We start from the raw sequence: 22047 nt of genomic DNA, 5'->3' as shown, positions 1-22047 counted from the left end.
TGTTCAATCTTAACTTCTTGCCACCTGGTAGCACAAGGGCCTAACATTGCTTCCAAGTAGCAATGCAAACAATTAAGAACTCATAGAGCTCACATTGTTGAAACATAAAATTGACCCTCTTAAACTTAAAAGAGATCCGAAGCTGTCATCAGTAACTGCAGTCAAGCTTAGCACCGAAATCAAGAACCGCAACTATTTTGATCATCATCAATACTTAGTCTTGTATCTGTTTTTCTAGAAATACTTTCTTTTATCCGATGTGCCCAGCGTGGCAACTTGTAACAGATAAGACTGTTGCAATCTTCGAGACTCTATAAATAGAGTTCTCTCTTTTTGAATGAAAACACATCTCTTATGCATCTTGAATCTTATCACTCATCTTACTCCCCTCTTACTTATCACCTAAATATAATCTTAACTGTTTGAAATCTCTCTTCGGAGCACGTGTTTCTAGACATAATCACTAAGTTTAATCTCACTTACTAACTTGTTCTGATTGCATTCCTTGTTAAGAATCAACTTAAGTGTATACTTGATATAATACTTGTTGTCTTTTATATTTCCTTATATTTCTGCATCTAACTTTCTAACTTTCAAACTCTAACTTATTATTATTGTTAAGCTTTAATGATCCTTTGAGTTAAACTTTATTCTGCATTATCACTTGTTCTAATGATTGTTCAAGTGTGACTCAATTTTTTCTGTCAACGCACATGCAGAGTCAACGTTAACTGGAATGGGCACATAAATAAGAATATATCAACACGATAGGTTATAAACCTCAAGTCGTGTGCTAGTTATAAACACTTCACTCAATTGGTCTTATTTGGTCTTTGTTTTATCCAAAACATCACAACTTACCAATTTCAAATGTAAAAGAGTAAGAAAACATTTTACTCTACATTTGACAAGTGTTATAAACCTTCTTAATATTATGTCACTCAAGTCACAATCTTGGAGTTTACTCTAAGACACAATTTTGGAACGAAATATGATTCATCTTTTGATTTTAACCATTTCAACAATCCACGATTCCTCTTCTTAGCCAAACAAATGCACTAAGATGTCCTTAGAGAATCAATTGTGATATGGTTTCATAATTGCTAAGATAATCATAAAACAAGATACTCAAGTACTCTCCCATCTTTTCAGATTGAAGAAATTTTTATCTTTCTACCTAATTTGATTATTCTTATTCATCTTCCTTACATTGAAACTTTTCCAATGTTTAAGAACTACACTTAAACTTGTAAGTATAACCATATTTACTAAACTTTAGTAAATCATGAAGAATAGCCTTATCGTTCATCGTGGTGGACCTGATCAGCGCACAACCAAGTGTACCTGATCTCCTAGTCCTTCACTTGACACACATATACATGTGAACAAGGAATTAGTCTTAATTTCCTAAAGATGCAAATTCTCATTCAACATACAGTACAAGTTGCATGATTCCAAGTTTGTATCCAATTGAAACTTAGGTCATGAGAATCTTTCCTTAATTGGTAAATTATGACACCACCACAAATGAAAGAATCAAATCTATTTTCTAATATTGCTATCAATGGAATCATATAAACAACAATTTTTCACAAATGCCATTGTAATAAAATTAAAACTTTTCTTTATTTATAAAATTTGCGGAAAAAAGTTTCCCTACAATGCAATTACAAATGAAAAACAAGTTGTTATCTATTCCAAAGCTGACTCAATCTTACTCTCCCTCGTATGACAATCCTCCGTAGTCATACGAAGCTTACTCGGATTATGATGATGAAGAAGAATTTCAACATGCTATTGCTCTTGTTAGCCAACAGTTCCACCGGCTACCACCTCCTTCTTTTCGTAAGAACCAGTAGTTCAACAAACCTCCATTCAACCGCAACTTCAATAATCACTCTCGATATCCCAAAAATCCTCACCCACCACCGCAACCTCAGACCGCTCAACCCAAAGAGGCACCGAAACCCATCAACTCAACTGACTCCAGTACCCCCCTTAGAAGATAAAAGTGATGTTGTAATTTGTCTTAAAATGGCTCAAGAATTGGAGGAAACAAAAAAAGAAAGGACATACGTAGCCCATGTAAAAAGGGACCATCAAGTTTGGTTATCCGGAGTTGAAGATGAAAACATCAGCAATGTCAAGGTTAATGGCAAGATTTGTATGCTGGCAACTGCAGATGATGATGGGTCTACAAAGCTAGAAAAGAATTACTGCAGCATGGCAAAGGATGGGACTCTAAGCATCATCGAACAGGTAAAACTCATGATTCAAACTCTAAATTATAGCATGCATGACTGTCAACCCTTCATAGACAATCTTAATGACACATGTGTTGCTGTCCTTATAGACTATAACAAAGCTCTAGATGAGAAGAACATAGCGTCCCAAGAGATGTTTCACGTAAGAGGACGAATGAATATCAAAAGACTCAAAGTAGCTATGTTAGAAAAGGACTTAGAGTTAGAGAAAGATGCAAGAATGTTGAGTGAAACACAGTTAGAAATAGCTTTGAATCAAAGAGATTTAGCTCAGAGTCAGATTGTACGCCTAAATCTTTTAATAGAAAAACTATTCAATGAAAGTGAAGCTATTGAGAATCTTGTGAATAATGGAACTATAGATAACACCTATAATTGGGGTTGGTCCAGTGGATACAATACCGCAAAGGAATCATCACCTCGGTTTAACAAGGACCGTCCCTATGTCTCTCCGGACCGAGAGTTCCATTACCCTGTTAATAATAAAACCTTCCATGAGGACATCAAAGTGCACTTCTGTCGTCTTCATGATATAAGCAATAATTGTGTCATAGAGGAAATTCTTCCTGAATCCTCAGATCTTACCTATGATAAAACAAACCTGTCATTGACACAATTAATACCAACTCTTAAGTGTCATCTGTTTGTGATGAAGAAATTCTTATGGAAGACCCAGTAGATTTCGCAAACTTTCTTTCACTGACTTTGGATCACAGTCTCGCCAACTACAGTCCTACACCGCAGTCTGACCAATAGCCCCTCATAAAATGTCCTAAAACTCAATCCTACTCTGCAGTAGTCCAATCATCTTTACCGCAGTCCCCAGTTAAAAGCTCAGTAATCCTTCAGCCAATTCATGAAGGGCCAATATATATGGTTTGGGCTAGGCATCAATGTATAGATGAGTTAGGGCATTTGTCAATGTATTTCGGAGTCTTTTGTGTATAGCTGACGTTTTTAGTCTTGGCCATTGTTCTTGGTTGGAAGACCGAAAATAGGCTTTCGGTCAGCCTGACCGAAATCTGTTTTCGGTCCATATGGGTATATATAGGTTGTCAGGATAGCAGTAGGAGGGTTGTCGATCTATAGTTGTTCATTGCTAGTTTTCGGTCCTTGAGTTGTATCCGACATTTCCAAGTGTGAATTGTATGCAAGATCAAGTTTCATTTGATTTCTACTCCATTTCTTCTTTGTTTTTTTATGCGTGATTGATCATTGGTGAAGATCCTTCAATCTACGACCTTACAATTGGTATCAGAGCAAAACCGGTGTCAATCAAGCTTGTTATTCAGTTCACGGTTTTCATAGCTTTGTTCTTCACGTTCTCGGTATCTAGAAGCTTACTGTTTGTTCGAGTTTTGAAGATTAGATCACAATTTTCTTGGGTGGAATCAAGATCTACTTGAATTTCAGCTTTTCGGTTGAAATCTTATTGTTTTCGGTTTGATCTTCATCAACCGAAAATCTATCTAAAGCTGATTTTTGTCAGATCTATTGTGTTTTGAAGCTGCAGTTGGTATTTTCAGTGTGTGGAAATCAAAATTGGATCGAAAATCTAAGTTTTTCATTGAAAACTGTTAGTTTTTGGTTCTATCTTCAAAAATCGAAAACTGTTCTTCAACCGAAATCCTTTGAATCTTCAGAAACCGAAAATTGTTCTTCAACCGAAATCCTTTGAATCTTCAGAAACCGAAAACTGTTCTTCAACCTAAAATCCCCCTTATCATCATAAACCAAAACCCTTGATTCTTCATAAACCGAAAACCCCTTATCATCATAAACCGAAAACCCCTTATCATCATACACCGAAAACCCCTTATCATTCAGAAACCGAAAACCTCTTTTAACCTTACTTTCCCTTCAACTGAATCCCTTCACCATACTGAAAACCCATTCTATTTGATCTTTTGATTTATTTTTCAAGTTAATTTTTATTAAAAATTTAAAAAAAACCAACAAAAATCAAAATAAAAAATGGAATCGCAAAGCATGTCAGCTCACCATGAATTGGATGCGATTATGGGAACCACTTCTCGAATTCCACGACTTTTATCCGCAGAAGGATTTCCAGAATGGAAATATTGGATCGAGAAGTACATCAAAATGAAGGATTTCAAGATATGGCGAAGCATTCTTAGAGGTCCAATCCGCATTACAACTACATTCGAAGATGGAACCATAATTGATAAGCAAGTTGAGAACTACACCGATGATGATTTTGAGAGAGTCGATGAGTAGGAAAAGGCTCTGGCTACAATTACCATGGCATTATCTCCGAAAATCGCTCAAGGTTTCCGTGAGTATACATCAGCAAAGGGCTTATCGGAAGCACTGATAGAAGACTATGAAGGGAACGAAGACATGAAATAGAGTCGCCAAGACATGCTGCGACAAAAGTTCAACATGTTTAAACATGTCGTGGGAGAAACACTTAAGAATTAGTTGCAAAGGTTTATCACTCTCACCACAAAAATGAGCTCCGCTAGTGTGATGGTTACAAGATCGAAGATCAACAAGAAGCTGCTGAACTCTATGCCAAAATCCTGGGATATGAAAATCTTCGTGATTAAGAAGACCAAAGATTTGAACCGTTTGAGTTTGACTGAAACGATGGCGATCATCAAGGCTTGTGATCTCGATGATAAGCAAAGGGAGATTAACCATGTCAATTCATACTCCACAGCAAATCTTGGGATCTAAACCACCAACAACACTGCTTTCTCAAGCTTTTCTACTCCTCAAGATCCTCAAGTTCATGTTCCTCAAGTTCAACCCTATGTGACTCATCACCCCACCTCATACGTGATACCTCAAATGCAACACATTCAAGTTCCTCAACCATAAACTTTAGCTCAACAAGTTGGTTCTAGTGTTAGTTCATCCACAACTGACCCCGTTCAATCTCATGGAATCAGTCCTCATGCTTCATCTTTAAAAGAAATGGAAGAAAATCTAGCCCTCGCCATTGGTTTGGTAAACTGCTACAATGCTTTTGTGGCCGGAGAACTTTCTCCACAAATCTAATTTGCTAACCCAGACCAGATCCATCCAGAGGATGTGGAAGAGATGGACATTACATGGCAGATGGCCATGGCGGTCTTCCGAGCAAAGCAGTTCTCCAAGAAAACATGAAAGAACAATTAGAGTGTGCATTCCAACAAGTGGGATTCAACAAAGGAAAACTGCGATGTTACAACTGCCATGAGCCTGGGCATTTTGCAAGGGAATGTCCAAAGCCCGATCGAAGAGTGAATTCTGAGCGAACCATGGTGCCGGTGACCTATGTCAACAAGGGATCTTCTTCAAGCAATCAGACAGCTAACTTAGCGATGGTGGCCCAATCCTTTGATTGGGCAGATAAAATTCAGGCTCTGAATATTTCAAGACCTGAAAACGCACATGTGGCCCAAATCAAGGATTGTATGGAGGAAGAAGCAGAGAGATACAAAGAAGAAGAGATGATGAATCTTCAGTTTACGTTCATGGTGCAAACTACTCCAGAGCCTGTCAAACCCGAGGTCAATGAATTTGGTTGCTTTCAATCTTGCATTAAGACTGTTAAATTCTTACGTGAACAAATTGAATTAATCAAGAGAAAGAACGAGGACCTTAAGTATGAGGGTTACACACTTAGGAAAAATCAAAAGCCTTTAAAGACACAATTAGAAAATAAAACAAAGGACTTTAAGAAACAGCAAGAGGATTATAGCAACAAATGCGAGAACTATGATCATCTCAAAAGAAAATTTACTGCTGCAACCGCTGAACTTGAATCATTGAAAAATCGTCTTGAAAATGCTGAACTGATTTTTAACAACTTCGATGTGTACGTCATGTGAAGTTGTTGCAAAAATGATAGAGGAACAAACGCAGTGGAAGGACATTACATGTGGAAACCAAAAGAAAGTAGGATTTGGTTTTTTGAGAGTGTCTCTCCTCCCTTTAATCATACTTACACTGTTATTCCTCTATCTCAAGAAGAAATTGATAGAGAACCTTTCATGGTTTATGGTAAATCAACTTCTGAATAAGCAATACGGTATAATGATAAAATCTTGGATACTAACATTTCCACCTCAAGTGGAGACACGTCAGTAGTTCAGGGGGAGCAAGAATCTGAAAAGTCTAAGTCGAATAATTCTGTGTCTAAATTTGGTGTTGAATTTGTGTTATATTCAAACACTAACGTTTTTGTTTCTGGTGGTGTGTGGCTTCAGACTGATAATTTTGAAAATAATGGTGTTGTTTCTGATAAAGTTGCTAAATCTGATTTGAATGCTTCTATATCTTCCATGTTTGCTACACAATCTAGTGCTTGTTCTTGCAAATGTGAAAATGCTAGAAAAGATAATAAAAACCAGAAATCTGACAAGAGTAGTACCCAATCCAATGATAATAAACAAATTTGCTTCAATTGTGGTACTGTTGGTCATATTGCCAGAAATTGTTTAAACCAGATGTTTGTGCATCACATGTCAAAAAGGGGAGAGAATGAGTCTAGAGGACGATCTTTAATTAGAAAATCCTCCAGAACTTGCTCTCGAGATGATGACTGGAAAACAAATCAAAATAAGAAAATGGCAGTTTTTCAAAAGAACAAACAAGTTTTCAATAAATTCACAAACAGTTTGCCAAAATTGACCCAAGCTAAGCCAAAGTCGATTTCGTCAAAGAATAGGTCTAGATCTTCAAACTCTTTGAGTAGAAAATCCACCGGCTCGAAGCAAACTGAAAAGAAAGTTGTTTCAAAACCTAAATATCAGTGGATGCCAAAATTAAAATCTGATCAGTCATCATCCTCGTATTTATCTGTTGAAAAAGAGAAATCAAAAGAGAAATTTAAAGATGAATCTGTGAAAGTTAAGGGTCAACCCAGGACTGTAATGACCTGGGCCCCCAAATCTAAATGATTACGCTCATCGTGCAGGGACACTTGCGAAGGAATGTTGTCAGACCCTGGTTTGTCGACAACGGCTACTCCCGACACATGACTGGAGATATCTCCCAGCTACATGACATTCAAACATTTAATGGGGGATATGTCTCCTTTGTGGGCGGAGAAGGAGGAAAAGATTGTCTAGTTTTAAAGCCGGTCATTGTCATCCCGGAGGAGTGGATTTTCGTAAAATCAAAGCGGGATAGGAATGCCTACATTATCGACATGAACAACAATGTACCCGATGAAGTCACTTGTCTCATTTCCAAAGTCTCAGAACAAAACGCAATGTTGTGGCATCGTTGACTTAGCCATGCAAATGCAAATAATCTGAATCGTCTTGCCAAAAATGAAATGGTCTGCGGTCTACCTGTCAGAGTTTTTATTACTTTTGAAAAATGTGTTTCCTATGCTTAAGGAAAACATCATCGGAAACCACATCAGCCAAAACAGCTCAACTCCATTAGTCAGTTGCTCCAGTTGTTGCACACAGATTTGTTTGGTCCGGTCAACGTTCTCAGCATCAACCGAAATTCATACTACCTCGTTGTGGTAGATGACTTCTCTCGTTTCACGTGGGTCTTCTTTCTGTCCAATAAAGTTGGGATCGCCAACCTCATCAAGAAGTTCATTGTAATGATCGAGAACCAAACCAACCACCAAGTGAAAGCGCTTTGTACAGACAATGGAACAGAGCTCAAGAACGCTGTTCTTGATAATTTTTGTGCCGAGAAAGGGATCGTGCGTCAATTAAGCTTTGTTCGGACGCCACAACAAAACAACGCAAGGACGATCCTTTGTAATTCTAAACTTCTAGTTTTCATTTGAGCGGAGGCGATCAACATAGCTTGTTACGTTCAAAATCGTGTCCTGATCAACACAGCCCTGATGAAAACACCGTATGAGATTTTATATGGACACAAGCCATCTGTCAGCCATTTTCGAGTATTTGGCTGCCCTTGCACCCTTCTACACTTGGAATCCAACCCAAAGTTCAATGCCAAAGCTGATGACTGCTATTTCATCGGATACGCTGCTCGTACTGCTTTCCGGGTATACAACAAGAAGACGAAACAAATCGTGGATTCTTTCAATGTTTGATGGCTTGAAGAGAATGAGACAGACGCTAGGGTGGGTCTTGATTGGCTATTTGACTACACATCACTATTCAAATCTTTTTGTGTGTCGACTGATAATCAAGCTGGGTCTACCTCTAGCTCGAAGACTATTATTGAAGACGAAGATGAAGAGGTTGTCTACAGACCTCCATTAGTTTCTTCTGATCCTCCGGTGCTGTCTACTGTTCCAATCGCTTCTACTGAATCCTCAACACAACAATCTGCTACAGATGTTGATGCTACTCCTCTATGTCCAGTTGAAAGAGAGTTCATGAACCAAGATGCTTTTGCTATCACTCAAAATCTGATGGAACTTCTCTTTCCCAAACAAATCGCAGATGAGTTTGTAGCAAATCCACCAAACGAAGTTGGTACATCTACCGTGGATTCTTCAGCACATGACGGAGCTATTAATATCCATAATCTTCCCATATCAATCAATTACATCAGTCACGAAATCCCCTCTCGCATACAGCACGATCATCCGATAGAAAACATCATTGGCCAGCTGGGTGACAGAAGTCAAACAAGAAGCCAGAGTGGAAACGTCAACACATGTCTCTATTCTTGATTCATTTCTCAAATAGAGCTCAAGAACATCGAAATGGATTTAAATGAGCCCAACTGGGTGGATGTCATGCATGCCAAGCTCAATCAATTTGAAAAGCTCAGGGTTTGGAAGTTGGTGGAGCTACCTAAAGGCAAGAACTCTCTCGACACTAGATGGGTGTTTCGGAAAAAGCAAGATGATTCGGGTGTAATTGTACGCAACAAGGCGAGATTGGTGGTCCGTGGGTTCAGACAAATTGAGGGTCTTGATTATACAGAAGTCTATGCTCCGATTGCGTGCTTGGAGCCTATTCGCATCTTCCTCGCTTATGCTTCCTACATGAACTTCACCATATATCAAATGAACGTCAGGACGACTTTCTTGTATGGCATGGTGAAGGAGGAGATTTATGTTGACCAACCTCCTAGGTTTGTTAACACAAAACTCCCTAACTATGTCTACAAGTTAGACAAGGCTTCGTATGCGCTACATCAAGCTCCCAGAGCCTGGTATGCTACCCTCACATAGCACTTGCTCGACCATGGCTATTCCCGCGACATTATCGATCAGACCCTATTCATCAAGCATGTCGGTGCAGACCAAATTCTTGTCCAAATATACGTGGACGATATCGTTTTCGGTTCGACGAGTCCTCAGCTATGCAAGGATTTTGAGGACGTCATGAAAAAGCGGTTCCAGATGAGTTCATTGGGGAGATGACCATGTTTTTGGGGCTTCAGGTCAAACAATGTTCAGTCAGAACCCCGATTCATCAGGCCAAATATGTGGATGATATGCTCAAGAAGTTCGGGTTCAGAGACGCTAAACCTGCCTTGATGCCCATGGCGGAGAGACCACTGTTGACTCCTGATCTTGAAGGTGAATTCGTAGATCAAATGTAATATAGATCAATGACCGGATCGATGATGTATCTGACTGCAAGTCGCCCAGACATAATGTTTGCGGTCTGTCAATGTGCGCGCTACCAGGCTAATCTTAAACTGTTTCATCTTACTGCTATTAAAAGGATTTTTCGGTACCTCAAAGGCAGCCCAAAACTAGGTCTTTGGTATCCGAAAAATTCCGAATTTGATCTTTATGCTGTTGCAGACAACAATTATGAAGGATGCGAGCTTGACAGGAAATCGACTTCAGGCGGATGTCAATTTCTCAGAGATAGGCTGGTGTCTTGGCAATGCAAGAAGCAGAATATCGTCTTGACCTCAACATCAGAAGTAGAATACGTAGCTGTGTTTGCCTGTTGTTCTCAAGTCATATGGATCCAACATCAGCTGTTAGATTACAGTTTGAATTTTCAAGAAACCCGTATATTCTGTGATAATGAGGCTGCAATCCAAATTACTAAAAATTCGGTCCATCACTCAAAAACCAAGCACATCGACATCAAAGCTCATTTTATCAGAGATTGTTATGAGCGCTCGCTCATTCGGCTAGAACACTTTCCCTCTACTAATAATGTGGCGGATCTATTCACCAAGCCGTTTAACAAAGCTCGAGTCGATGTGCTGATAACCTTTTTGAAAATGATTCGTTTTGAGGATTAATTTTTCTTTAGGTTAGTTTAAATTTGAGCATTTTAATTTCATTCTCACCCATGCACAAATTTAGGGGGAGAAATAAACAAAAACCAAACAAAAAATTAAAAATTAAAAAAAAAACCAAAAACAATAGAAAATCAGAAAATCCAAAAACATTAGAAAAACAAAAAAAATCAAAAATATTACTGAGAAGTGATGTTTTGGAAAGTGATATAAAACTTGTGATAACAGGCAATTTGAGTCTGTGTAAAGTACCAAAGTTGAGTTGTCTAGGCTCTGTGTTCGATGCGCTGGTAGGCACTAAAAATTTAATGGTCTTGACTAGGTGTAGATGAACTTAAGGAATCTAGAGATTTGACAAAATTCTGACGTAGATAGTTTCGATGCCTGACAATATGACGCTCGGATAGGTTGAGTAGGGAGATATATCCATGAGAATTCATCAGTCACATTAAAGAATCTGTATCTAGAACAGTGGTTTAACTTTTCCTTGATGTACGGATTTTGTCCTTAATTCTGATATTGACGGGGCAAATGGGGAATTCCAATAAAGTAGGTCTGTAGAAAATTATTTTCTTTCTCTCCTACTATTAGTCATATGGTGCCTCCTCTGTGTGATCGAAAGATCCGACCTGGACTGCAGCATATGCAACTCTATTTCTCTGCATCTTCTATCTATGCAATTATTCCTATCTGTTAGCCATATGTTGTCTCCTTTGCGTGATTAACAATCCGACCTGGTACACAGCATATGCAACCTGCTACTTCTCAATCCCTCTGAAATTCTAGTCAGTCATATGCTTCACTCTCTGCGTGATTGAAAGATCTGACCTGAGTGTACAACATATGTAGTCTAAATCTATCCTTTCTATGAATAATCGTATGCTCACCTAATGTAAGGAGTATCTCGGAAGTTCTTGATTATTGGGGTATGTCAAGAAGCGTGAAACATGTTCTAGTACATCTAAAATTGAACAATTCTAGATTGTTTGTAGATCTCGCTGCTCTATTTAGGTGGACAGCAATATCCTTGGTCGTCGTCAAATAAATGGTCCTTAGGTATTTTTATCTAGTAACTTAGGATCAATCTGTCTTGTCACTGATAGCATTCCTAAAATTTGTCACAATTTTTCGTTCTTAAGTGGACCATAATACCGGCGATCGATCAGATCTATTCATGAAAGGAGTGGTACTGATAAATGAAAATGATTATCTAACAACTTTGATCCCATATCACAAAAGGTTAATCAATTTCAAGATAGAGGATTAAAATTAGTTTGAATTAAAATTTTGGTGTTTTTATTTTATTTTATTTTTTTGGGATTGAGAAATTTTAAAAATGTTTTTAATTTATTTTATTTTATTTTATTTTGAAATAAATCCTCCAAGAGTTTTATTTTTAAAATTGTTTTGGGTATTGCGCCTTATATTTTAAAAGGAGGTGCAGCCCACCGGTTTGGATCCGGGTATGAACCGGATATATAAGGGAAAAGATTCCAGCGATTTAGGTTCCTTTCCTCATTTTCTCTTCTCTGACCGAAAACACCAAAGATCCTCTCTAAATCTACGGGAAAAAATTAGTGTTTTTTCTTCAAATCGACTTGATTTTCCTACAGGTATGAAGATTCCGACCATGCCTATGTAATTTTTATCGAGAATCGATCATGAAATCGAAGCAAAATCGCGAAAATTTGAACTGTCTGTGAGCTTTCGGTCCTTCTCAGCTTTCAGTCGAAGCCGAGCCGTTTTCGGTTCGTCGGCTAACCGGCTTTCGGTCAAGCCGAGTCGTTTTCAGTCATGCCAGCTTAGACGGCTTTCAGTTGAGCTGTATTTTCTCCCTAATTAGCTTTCGGTCTACACTTTGTTCGGTCCATGAGGTTTCGGTGTAGTTGTCTTAATCAAGAACCATTTTTTTGAAATGAAACTTATTTTAAATGGCCAAAATAAATGGAATTAATTAAGAAACTATTTTTTAATTTGTTATTATCAAATGTTTTCTCACTTGGCCAGTTTTGTGCAGATAAAATGGCAAATCTAAATATTGCAGACATTCACAACGTGTTCATTCTTCTTGATGATCCTCCAGTAGCACACAACGAGTTCAAATCAACGATGTACAGGCTAAGGGAATGCTGCATCTCAACTGCACTTACTTGGAACCCCATTGTTTATCTGAACCTGGTCAACGAATTCTGGAGATCTGCAAGTACCAAAAATGTTGAGAATGGATCAATTACAATTGAAGCTTCTGTCAGGGGATGTGTGACAACCCGAAATTTCTATTCTTTACAAACATATCAAGTCAATAGAAGTCAGAACAATTGCTGTCAATTTTCAGACTTTTTCGAGTAAGTTTGAGTATTTCAGGATTTCACACTAATTGGATACATATATGTGATATTATATGTTAACTAGGATCATAGAGTGTGTTCAAGACTTCACTTGACACCTAGCAATCCTACATCTTCAGTTCATCCATACCACTCACCACACATGGGTTCATACCCCTTAATCAATGGTTTAAATGTTTTTAAATGCTTTTATGGGGGGGGGGGGGTTACAAGTTGAATACATATAGTTATTATATCAATCACATGTGATTAATAACTACAAAACCAGTTATTTTCTTACTGTTCAAACTGTTTATCAAACTGTTTTGCTTCAAACTGTTTTACAAACTCTTTTACTTATCAAATACTATTACTTAAACTCTTTTATACTTATTATAAAACGCATGACTATGTATGTATAGTAATATAAGCAATGTTTAAAGGGCTTAGGAAGGCCAGCTCGCTTTATCTCCTTTTCCTCGTTGGGATGTGGCTGTAGGGCATCGGTTATCCGTCTGAAGGTCGTCTAAATACTAGTTATATATTATGTATACATATATAGACATAAAGGTTCTTCCAGTCAATTCAATACCCTTGGGTAGCAAGGCTATACTTCCATGTTCATGCATACAAATTACATTACTAGTAAGCTACCATAGGGGTAGCACAGGGAGATACTAATACTATTACTAGAACAATGAAACATACAATGAGTCAGTTCATTCATGAGTCAGTATGAGTAGTACATACAGTACATTACTATACATGGTAGATAGAGAGAACATACATTACAGCTAGCACACGCAGAACATTTCAGTGCATACAGGCTAGACAAAGAAAGAGTATAACTTGCAGTTAGCACATTCATTACATGTACATTCATTCAGTTATGTGAACCATTAGACGGGTCATGGCACTTCCTATCATGACCATTTTTTGTATCCCGAATCTCCTTAATTGGGGAGCGTATGAGTTTGCGTATAGATCTATACTGGATTGACTTTCCTACACCTTGCTGCTCGCTACAGTGGGACTTGCAAGTCTACAGGTGCCAAATGTCATTTCTTACGGCGTCTTATATCGTCGTTTTACTAGAGTCGGTAGTAGGATATAGGTTGATCACATGTTACTTTGGACACCTTTTGTTTTAACGTAGTCAACACAGCGGTATTCACTTATTACAAATACTACGGTACTATGATATTTTCTCATAACATTCACTTCATGAATATTTACATGATGCATGGTAATGTAAAAACTATATTTTTGGTAAATGATAGTCAGAATGGGGAAAACACAGACTCTAACAAGAGACACACGCACAAACACTAGATGCCTTGGTAGAAGGCTACAGTTAGTAGGAAACATAGGGTTTTCTTGGAGAGTTCAAACATTTTACAAAACATATTACAAAACATCTTTCGAAACATCTTACAAATGCTTTCATACAAACACATACATTAATATACTTATGATCTCACCAGCTTTAAGCTGATACTCGCTTTTAAAATAACTTGTATTCTTAGGTCACCAATAGACAGGTACAGGTGCCAGGCTTTTGAGAAGATGGAGTTCGTTCAAGACTCATCTTTTATTTTTGATATGTATATTTTGGTGTCTATATAACTTGACAGAACACACATGTATGAAATTATATTATTAATGCAATGGATGTTGTTGTTGCTTATTTACTACTATTCATTGTTGTGATACTGTACATGACGTCCTCCGCCCCAGAACGTTTCCACCGTTCATGGTTTTGGGGTGTGACAGGATGCAAAATTGTTATCTCTGAGCAATTCATCAGAGATATCTTGAAGATTGATGACAAAGTTGCTTACCCGACTAACATCGATCTGAGAATTGTTGATGAGTATCTCGAGAAGACGGAATATGAAGGAGTCTTTCCACCAACCCTAAAGATGTTGTTACCTCCTTACTGTAGGTTTCTAGCTCACGTGTTCGTTAATTGCATAGCTAGGAGGATGGTGGTTCAGACGAAATATCCTCGAGATATACTCAGGCGATCATTGCATTGGCTGCAAGGATTGACTTCAATTTTTCTAGGTTCATCTTGGAGGAGATGGTTATTAATGCTAACAAGAAGTCAAAGGATCAATTCCTGCTCTATCCAAGATTTATTCAAATCTTCATCAACAACCTATTTCCTAATTTGGTTAAGATAGGAGAAATACTTGACATGAAATCCTTCAGACCAAACACTATGAGCCTAATCAAATAGAACCGTAAAGGGAAAATCATGTTTCATGGGAAGTACCCTCTCATGAAGTTTGGAAAGTTTGCTTAGCTGGCAGACTCTTCAGAATCACATGGGTCGTCTGAACAAATGTAAACTAATCAAGCATCGTCAGAACATGCAAATGTGAATGATGATGTAATCACCATTTCAGACCATGAGACTAAAAATGTTACTCCGTCCACCATTGTTGCTGAAGAGCATGATTCCTCAAACGTGGCAGTTCAGAGTGACTTCAGTGAGGGAACTACATAAGAATTTACTGAGACTGAAGGAAAAGGAGAGGATGAGTATGAGAATCTTGATATGTCCGCTTACGACAACGATGATATTTCGGTGCATTTTACTGGACTTGAGCACCCACTGTTAAATGAAAACCTTGATGACTTCCTCAAAGATATCAATGGTGGTGTCAATTCAACACCAGAGATAAGGGGGAAAGCTGACGATCGAGAAGTTGAGCCTCCGGTTCCCGTTCAAGTGGCTGATTCTTCAACTCAAATGGACACATCATCAGGGATTCCTCCCCTTGATAATGTGGTTCCTACATCTGAGCCAACTATAAGTGATACCCAGTCAATCCTGACTTCCCAACCCCCGATAAAGAGACGCATAATTGATCCAAGGGTGGGAGTAATTTTTCCAAATCAAACTCAAACGACAGAGACTCCTCCATCTACAAAATTTGCTCCATCTTCATCTGTTCCCATTCAAGATAATCCCAGCTTTTTCCATGAAGCTGATGGTTCGTCTGCTAGCCTGAGATCGTCTCCTCCAAGGCCTTATCATGATGTTGTCTCTAAGAGACTAGCCATTCATTTAGCCCAGCCATTAAGTCCAACTCACTCCTCACGTAGAAAAGGAATATCCTTTGAGGAAGGTATATCTGGAGATGATGATGCCTCAGTGTCTGAGCTGAGAAAGGAGATTGGTGTGCTGAACCAGAAAAATATCGAGCTTGATATCAAGGTTACAGACCTTCAAACTGAGAACGCCAAGCTAAATATTCAAGTTGCTGATCTTCTTGATGATAAAGCTCAGAAAACAAAGCAGATCACCGATCTTCAAACGCATTTTGGTTTTTTGACCGCCAGCTATTATGATTTGAAGAAGAAGCTGGAAGAAGAATTTGGTGAAAAATTCAAATCATTTTTCGATGAGCCGAGAATCTATCTTCCCAATCAAGACGCTCCCACAGTTCCACCTCCTACAAGAACAACCACGATTGTCGATCGTTTTGACAAAGAACCAGTGCAGGCTCCAAATGTTGTGGCGTTAAAATGTGCTAAACTAGCCAAGTCTGCTGAGAAGGGTCAATTTTTTTTCAAGAGGAGCTCAGATCAGAATGCTCCTGGGGGTCAACCAAACATCACCTTTACGGATCTTGGAGAAAATCGCTTCAGGGACATATATGGTGATAGGTCAGGGATCATCTCATGTGGATTCCATGACACTCTGAACATGTGGATCGTGATAAGGAAGAGTGGAAATACTAAATTGTATAAAGATGCTCACGACTTCCACTCCTAGACTAGGGTTGATCTTACGGAATTGTCTAAGAATCCTTTTTCAAATCCATCAAATGAACCCAAGGCGACATAATTCAAGTTATTTTTGGAAAGTGAAGTGGCAAAGAGATTTCTCTCAATGAAGACTGCAGAGTCTATTATCAAGATATACCCGAGTGTCATTGATTCTAAAACTAATCAGCCTCTTTGGTCTGTGATGTGGCCCACTACTAATCATGTAAAGCAGATTCATATCCTTTAGAACCATCCAGATGGATCTCTACAATCCATGCAATACTAGGTGTTTAATGAAACTACAGCTTCTGCTGTCATCAAACTTGAACATGGATTTATTCGTCTATATGACAAAAGGGATCTGCTACAGTTTGGAAAGTGGGATATATATCAGCTATCTCTTCATCATATCAAGGTGGCTAAAGACCTTTTTGAGTCTGATGCTAAGGAATACATTGCCATGGTTGCTGATATTATTCAAAAGGAGATATGGGATAAAAACTAAATCATGCTAACCCCAAACCAATGGGGAGATTGAAGGGCCAATATATATGGTTCGGGCTAGGAATCAATGTATAGATGAGTTAGGGCATTTGTCAATGTATTTTGGAGTCTTTTGTGTGTACTTAACGTTTTCGGTCAAGGCCATTGTTAACGGTTGGAAGCGACTGAGAACAGGCTTTCGATCAGCCTGACCAAAACCTATTTTCGGTCCATATTGGTATATATAGGTTGTCAGGCTATCAGTAGGAGGGTTGTCGATCTATAGTTGTTCATTTCTAGTTTTCGGTCCTTGAGTTGTATCCGACATTTCCAAGTGTGAATTGTATGCAAGCTCAAGTTTCATTCCATTTCTACTCCATTTCTTCTTTGTTTTACTAAGCTTGATTGATCATTGGTGAAGATACTTCCATTTAGGACCTTACAATTCATTACAAACTGCTCATAGAAAACTTCAAATACGGTTAATGTTCCCAGAATCCTGAACCATCCAGCTCGGATGGGTCAAGTCCTCGTTTTCAAAAACTATCTAAGGATTCAAAGAAACCGCAATTGAATCTCACTAGTTGTGGTACACCAAAAAATCTATCGAAAATGGCTTTCAAAAAGGAACTCCAATTCTGTAACAAAAGGAAGAAAAGTTTTTCGAAAAGACAAGTCGATGTTTCAAATTCCAGGAGTCCAGAAAAACCAATTTTTTCAAACTATCTTTCTAAAATCTTGACTGTCTGAAAATCAAGCAAAAAGGAATGTACAGTTCCTCAAACTTTTTCAAAGAAATCTGATAAAACCCAAAAGCAAGTAAGTCTTTTCGAATCAATGGTTTTATAATCTATTCGTTAGATAACCCAAAATGGAAAGGAATCTTGCCTACACCAACCTACCTCAAATCATGTCAGTCTCTTGCAATGATACATCCTAGGAAACAGTCACGTGCACACACTGTAACAAGGCACTCTGACTCAAAAACAAAAGGCACAAATGTCAGATCTCATCGTCAGACCGGTCCTAAACATAATCCCACATCCTTCGGACCACTGACTAGAAACAATGTTAGGGCGAGTGCTAAAACACATTCATCTGTTTTTCCTCAAAAGGGGTTTTCTCGAGCCTAACCTCGTATTTTTCAAAGAAATTGTACTTGTCAAAACTCACATACTTTTCAGAAACCTCGTATCTATCATAGACCTCGTAACTTCTCAAAATCTCGAAAAACTCACAAGTACCTAGGTCTAGGACTGAAAATTGACCCTAAACCTGTCCTGGCAACCTCGGCTCATGCATCCATTAAAAATTAATCTGTAGCCTCGGGCTCCAAACTTGTTTGGATGCCTAAACTAACCGTGTAATTCTCTGGCATTATGCAAGGAGGAACAAGAAGAGGAATGGGTAATTGATTGTGTCTGCTCGTTGCACATGACCGGAAGGTTAGAATACCTTTGGGACTTCAAGCCAATCAACAATGGTGGAAATGTCACCTTCGCTAACAACGCAAATGGGATAATCCGAGGTTATGGTGTTCTTATTACAACAAACTTCTCTATTCAAAAGGTTTCTTACATAGAAGGCCTCGAACACAATCTCATCAGTGTAGGCCAACTATGTAAAGGAGGTGATAGAGTTGAATTTGACAATGATTACTGCTACATAATGACAAGTGATAGAAGCACCTGTTTGATCAAATCAAAGTCCGAAGGAACCATGTATCCTCTTCTCTGATCATTGGGAAACCGCAACTATGCTTTCTATCCAAAGCAGTATCTGAAGTCATCTGGCTATGGCACTAAAAGCTAGCTCATCTTAACTTCATATATATCAGCAATCTGGTCACCTAAGAACTCGTCTGAGGTCTCCTAATTCTCAAATTCAGAAATGATACACTTTGTCCTGCCTGTGAATGTGGCAAACAATCCAAAGCAAGTCACCCAATGGTGATTGATTCTTCAATTTCTGAACCTCTAAAGCTCTTACACATTGATCTTTGCGGTCCATCTACCGTAAACAGTCTTAATCACAAAAAATACATGCATGTTCTAGTTGATGACTTCACTCATTTCACTTGGGTCTTTTTCCTAAGACTCAAATCCGAAACTCCGCAGATACTGATCAATTTTATCAAAGAAATTAAACTTCTGATCAAATTACCAGTGCGCCGCATCTGAAGTAATAATGGAATCAAGTTTACCAATCATCTCTTAAACAGTTTATTGGTTTCAAAGGGTATCAGTCACATCTAGTCAGCTCCCTACACACCGTAGCAGAATGGAGTAGTAGCGCGAAGAAACAGAACTATGTTAGAAGCAGCCAAATCTATGCTTAACTTCGCACACCTTCCTCTCTACTTATGGGTCGACGAAGTGGCCACAACATGCTTTGTTAAAAACCGAAGCATTGTTTGCAAGCTTCTCAGTAAAACTTCGTATGAGGGTCTTAACAATCGCAAACCAATTGTTCGATTCTTCCACATCTTTGGGTGTAGATGTTTTGTGATAAAAAAATAGAGATCATCTTAACAAGTTCACACCGAAATCTGATGAAGGCATCTTTCTTGGCTACACAACAAACAAAGTAGCTTATAGGGTTCTCATTAGACGCACGAGACTAATAGTCGAAAGCTTCGACGTCAAATTCGATGACTATTACGTCCTCAACATCGCTCCATCAATCGAAACCAAAGAAATCCTTGAAAGTGATATTCCTGCCTCTTCGGATCCATTAAACATAGTTAAAGTAAACTATGATGATCTCTTTGACCCTATAGAGACCACTAAGTTGTCTGAAGTTCTTATGTCCCCGGAAGCTCAACAACAGCATGCCGATGTATCTGGTCCATCTCTATCCGATGAAGTATCACTCAATACTTCCACCTCGTCAGTTGAGGGGGAAAGCTCCACTCCTGATCAAGTGACAACCATCGAGGTTCCAGTACTTGATGATGTAGCTCCAGTTCCTATCCGCAAAGGATCTCTATCCTCAAATGTTTCTTCTAATTCAGATGAAGAAAATATATAGAACATTGACACAAGAACTGACCCAAGGATTATCACACCTCCAACAATCCAGGGGGAACGTTAATCATTTGATTAAGAAAACTCTAATCCCACCTTCCCAAATTAGGACAATTCAACGAATTGCTCATAATTCCAGGGGGAACTGCCTTCCCCAATAGCAAAATCTTCAGATATTGAAGACATCCCATCCACCGTAGTCACTGACCTTCTTCAACCTCGTCTACACGTATGGACGAAGGATCACCCACCAGGTTAAATCATTGGAAACTCATCAGCATGCATCCAAACTTGATCCTCACAAGACTTATCTGATCACTATCACTATGCAACATTTATGTCTTTAGTCGAGCCCCAAACCATCAAAGAAGCATTAATGGAACCCGATTGGATTACAACAATACAAGAGGAACTGGACGAGTTGAAAAGAAACAAAGTGTGGCAACTCGTTCTGAAGCCAAAAGGTCACACTATTATTGGTACCAGATGGGTGTACAAGAAGAAATTCGATGAATCCGGTACGGTAGTCCGAAAAAAAGCGAGACTAGTCGCTAAGGGGTATAGTCAACTTGAAGGCGTTGATTATGATGAAACATATGCCCCAGTAGCCAGGATGGAAGCCATACACATCTTCTTAGCGTATGCTCCTCACAAGAATATCAATGTACATCAAATGGATGTAAACAGTGCCTTCCTGAATGGTGAATTGAAAGAGGAGGTTTATCTTCAACAACCTCCGGGCTTCGAATGCCTTGAATTCCCATATCACTGTTACAAGCTTAAAAAGCTGTGTACGGTCTAAAGCAACCACCAAGAGCGTGGTACGAGACTCTCTCTGAATTTCTTGTCTCGTCCGCATACAAAAGAAGAGTGATTGATCCCACTTTATTTAGAAAGGCAAATGGTAATCACCTTATGCTTGTACAAATATATGTGGATTATATCATCTTCGGGTCAACTGATCAGGGAATGGTGGATCAATTTGCGAAGCTCATGACCAAAAAGTTCCAAATGATCATGAATAGAGAGCTTAATTTCTTTATAGGGCTTCAAGTGAAACAAGTCCCTCAAGGGATATTCATCCATCAAGAGAAATACACCTCTGAACTGCTGAAGAAATACTCAATGGACAACTCTTCCTCGGCCAAGGTCCCCATGGCCTTCGGATATAAGATTTATGTTGATCCTTCCGAGAATCAGTAGATCACAAAACTTATAGAGGAATAATTGGCTCGTTGATGTAGCTCGCCGCAAGCCGACCAGACATTGTCTTTGCAACAGGAGTATGCACAAGATACCAAGTCGATCCGAAAGTTTCTCACATGACCGCAGCCAAGCAGATTCTCAGATACTTAAAGGGCAGCAAGTCTCTAGGCCTCTGTTATCCCGCAGGGAATGACTTCAGCCTACAAGCATTCACTCATATGGATCATGTTGGATGTAGATTGGACAGGAAAAGCACTTCCGGTGGATGTCAATTTCTTGGTGGAAGATTCATCAGCTGGTCATCAAGGAAACAGAGTTGTGTCTCACTGTCTAACGCAGAAGCTGAATATGTGGCAGCAGCCAGTTGTTGCTCACAAATTTTGTGGATGAAAATGCAACTTATGGACTACGGATACAAAATGCTGCGGATACCGATTTACTGTGACTTAGAGAGTGCAATAGCGATTTCTCATAATCCTATTCATCACTCTAAGATGAAGCATATTGAACTACTATACCATTTCATTAAAGACCACATACTGAAAGGTAATATTGAACTAATATTTGTTCATACTCATGAAGAGATTGCTTATGTTTTCACAAAGGCACTTGACTCTACAAAACTCAACAGTTTCTTACAAACGTTAAGAATGATGAATCCGGACCCGCAATTCTTCTTGAATTGATAGGTACCGTAGACCACTCTTGGTCACCATTGCGGTCCTAACTAAATATATCTAACTTACATAGTTTCAGTATATCTTGTGTACTGTAATACATTTTACGTACTGCAAT

This window comes from Lactuca sativa, chromosome 5 (assembly GCF_002870075.4).
Source record: "Lactuca sativa cultivar Salinas chromosome 5, Lsat_Salinas_v11, whole genome shotgun sequence".
Classification (NCBI taxonomy): Eukaryota; Viridiplantae; Streptophyta; class Magnoliopsida; order Asterales; family Asteraceae; genus Lactuca; species Lactuca sativa.
The sequence above is the reverse complement of the archived record's forward strand: the minus strand, read 5'-3'. Positions refer to the sequence as shown.